Here is a 3745-nt window from a genome sequence, read left to right as displayed (position 1 = left end):
TTCTAGCTCAAAGTCATATGGCAAAAAATATCTAGTGTGACCATTTGTGAGCCTTCTGCCCAGGGGCGGGGCAAGGGGGCGGGCCACCCTGGGTTCCATCTTTGGGGGGTGAGAAGATGGCACCCCCTGGCGCGGTGGCATTAGCTAACGCAAATGGAGGATCCTTCGCACGCGGCTGCACCTTCCGCGGCCGCACGCACGGTGCTCAAGCAGCACCGTCGGCAAACCGCCCGCCAGTGCATGCGTGGTGTGCACGGTACTTATAGTGCATGCGCGGCACCGCTCAAACACTGTACCGATGGTGGCGGGATCCGTCTGCGGTGGCAGGAATCAGATCTGTCTGCCACCACTGCCTGTATGGCTGCCATGTGTGGCATCCTGTATGGTCGCCGCTTGCACGGCGTCCGTACGGGCTCTCGCACATGCACACTCCGTATGGGATTCCACTCGCGCGGCAGCCCATACAGCTGCTGTGCGCGAGCGGCAGCTTGTATGAACTGCGCATGTGCGGCATTCCGTAACAGAGTGCGCACATGCGTGATACCGCACATGCGCAGTCCGTATGGGCTGCACCGCCCCGGGTGCCGGAGAGAGTTCCTCTGCCACTGCTTCTGCTTACTACTATAAAACTTTAAAGCACATAAGGCAGCGACTCTGAAAATGCCGAAGGAAGTAGCATCCGCTGTAAACAGAAGTAAAATTCTGCAACACAACTGAATGCATGTAAATTGGTTTAATTTGCATATTTAAAGGGGCTGCATAATGCAAAGCATCTCATTTTAACTTAATGTTCAGATTTCCCTGGCTGCCAAAGACCTCATTAAAACAACGTATTAAAACTATTACTGGAAATTTACTGCTGAGTTTTATTATTAAATTTAAGGGTTTTTTTCTCCTGTATTTTGTATTAATTGTAATTTGAGTGTTTTATCGCCTTTTTAGAAATGCTTTAAATGTCTTAAGCCAGAGTGGGGAAACTAGTTCATCTCAAGAGCCACACTTGGGCGAGGCTAGAGGCAAAAGCAAGCAGGGCACGGCATGGGATTTTTCATATTTTTACCGTAGGCTAGTTTATATACAAACAATAACACATCCCTCTCTGTTTTCCATCCAGACAAGTAAGGGGCATTGTCAGAGTTCAAGGACTCATCCTGACCAAGCAAAAATGCTCAAGGAGGGTTTGAAGCTGAGCAGTAGGGAAGGAGGCATAGCCTTGGGAGAATTGCATGGGCCAAACTCAGAAGCTTGGAGGGTTGCCTTCAGTCCCCAGGCAACCTCCTGTTCACCTCCTTGTCTTAGGTTGTTCTGCTATTAGTGGAGTGGTACGTCATATATATTTTTGTGTGTTCAGACCCAGAAACCTCCCCCCTAAATGAATTCACACATTACTCAAAGGTGGCGCTGTGGGTTAAACCACAGAGTCTAGGGCTTGTTGATCAGAAGGTCGGCGGTTCGAATCCCTGCAACGGGGTGAGCTCCCATTGCTCGGTCCCAGCTCCTGCCCACCTAGCAGTTCGAAAGCCCATCAAAGTGCAAGTAGATAAATAGGGACCGCTCCAGCGGGAAGGTAAACGGCGTTTCCGTGCGCTGCTCTGGTTCGCCAGAAGCAGCTTTGTCATGCTGGCCACATGACCCGGAAGCTGTCTGTGGACAAACACTGGCTCCCTCGGCCTATAGAGTGAGATGAGCGCCGCAACCCCAGAGTCGGACACGACTGGACCTGATGGTCAGGGGCCCCTTTACCTTTCCTCAAATTTTGTTTGGTTTTTGGAAGAATTTGTTGTTGTTTAGTCGTTTAGTCATGTCCGACTCTTCGTGACCCCATGGACCAGAGCACGCCAGGCACTCCTGTCTTCAGGCAGAATTTAGGGAACAACTTTATTGATTACAGAAAGTGAGTGGTTGCATAGGCTTGGTTCGACTAGCTCCCTGCACCCTTGCAGGTAGCGCTGACCCAGGGCACCAGCATTAGTCAACCCAGGGTGAACATCTAGAATGGCGGAAAGCCGGGGACATGCTATGTCCACCACCCAGATGTCCCCCTGGACTCAGCCACGGGCACAACCCCCTCACAGGGTTGACCAAACCAAGTTGAGTTCCTGGATTCCTTTAATGGAATACCCCTTCATATAGGAATGGCGGGAGCGTTCCCCCATCCCTATCACCTGAACCAGAGCCGATCCACAACCTTACAAGTTGTGATGATTTGCTACATGGCAGGCGAAACCCGAATGGCACCAGCCAATCAGCCAAGTGGGGAAAATTCCTACCGTGCCCCTGTCCCAACGACAGACGACACACAACACCATAGCAAGGTCAAGCACACAAGCCCTAAAAGTAGGGAGAGGTGGGTAGGTGTTCCAAATGCAGGCACTGAAAGAGGAAGCTCTGGGTCACATACATGGGCATATATAAGCCCCTCTATCAATTTGGACTGCGTCCTATGGCCAGATTGAACCCAACATCGAGGGACCTACCAATCGGGTGTTCTTGCTGACCAATCTCACCCACCCACAACACAGGGTGTCGGTTTCCAGGTCTCACCGCAACATGTGCCCTCTTTTAGGGAGGACCCGATTTAATAAAACAAATGACTTTGCTTCCATCTTTGCTACGCTACCAATCCTTTGATAAAGAAATGCAAGCCAAAAATGCATTTTTGAGCCCTCACAAATATCTGAAGTGTCTTAGCACACAACATATACTGAGAACTTGCAGAGTAGCATCTGGTAGCTAACTGTACTATAAATGGAGTAAAGAGCTTCTTTGTTATTCAACCCACCTTTTGCTTTAGCGGAAAGAGCAGATCTGTTTGTTCATTCCTTTGGGTGCCCAAGTTTGCAGACCATCCAAGTGTCCCAGATTTACAGAAGGTTTCTGATTTGATCCCAGAATGTCCCACTTTCCCTTAAAGGTAAAGGGACCCCTGACCATTAGGTCCAATCGCAGACGACTCTGGGGTTGTGGCGCTCATCTCGCTTTACTGGCCGAGGGAGCTGGCATACAGCTTCCAGGTCATGTGGCCAGCATGACTAAGCCGCTTCTGGTGAACCAGAGCAGTGCACGGAAACGCCGTTTACCTTCCCGCCGGAGCATTACCTATTTATCTACTTGCACTTTGATGTGCTTTCGAACTGCTAGGTGGGCAGGAGCTGGGACTGAACAATGGGAGCTCATCCTGTTGCAGGGATTTGAACCGCCGACCTTCGGATCGGCAACCCCTAGGCTCTGTGGTTTAGACCGCAGCGCCACCTATTTCCCACTTTCCCTTAGGACATCCCTATTTTCATTGGAGAAATGTTGGAGAGTATGGAGCTATGTGACACTCGAGCCAAGTAGATAAGTAACTATACAACCTTTAGAAGACACCAGTTCTATATAGGGGCGTTTTAAAATGTTTAATGATGTTTTTATATATCTTGGAAGCTGCCCAGAGTGGCTGGGGCGACCCAGACAGATGGGCAGGGTATAAATAATAAACTTTTATTTTTTTACTACTACTTCTACTACTACTATTGAATAGGACGTCCCTATTTTCATCAGAGAAATGTTGAAGTTTGCTCTTTCTCTCTGAAAGTGAGCAGAGAGGCCCTTTAAGAGTGAGTTCTGTGTGTCCACCATCATTATGGATGGGTAAGGTTGCAATTTGCAAATGAGAATGGGATTCTTTACAAGACAAAAACAGGCAAAGCATTTTAAACAACTCTGCTCTGCCTTGAATGTCAGCTATCTTAAATCTTAAACA

Source organism: Zootoca vivipara, chromosome 9 (assembly GCF_965207765.1).
Source record: "Zootoca vivipara chromosome 9, rZooViv2.hap1.1, whole genome shotgun sequence".
Lineage (NCBI taxonomy): Eukaryota > Metazoa > Chordata > Lepidosauria > Squamata > Lacertidae > Zootoca > Zootoca vivipara.
This window is presented reverse-complemented; position numbering follows the sequence as displayed.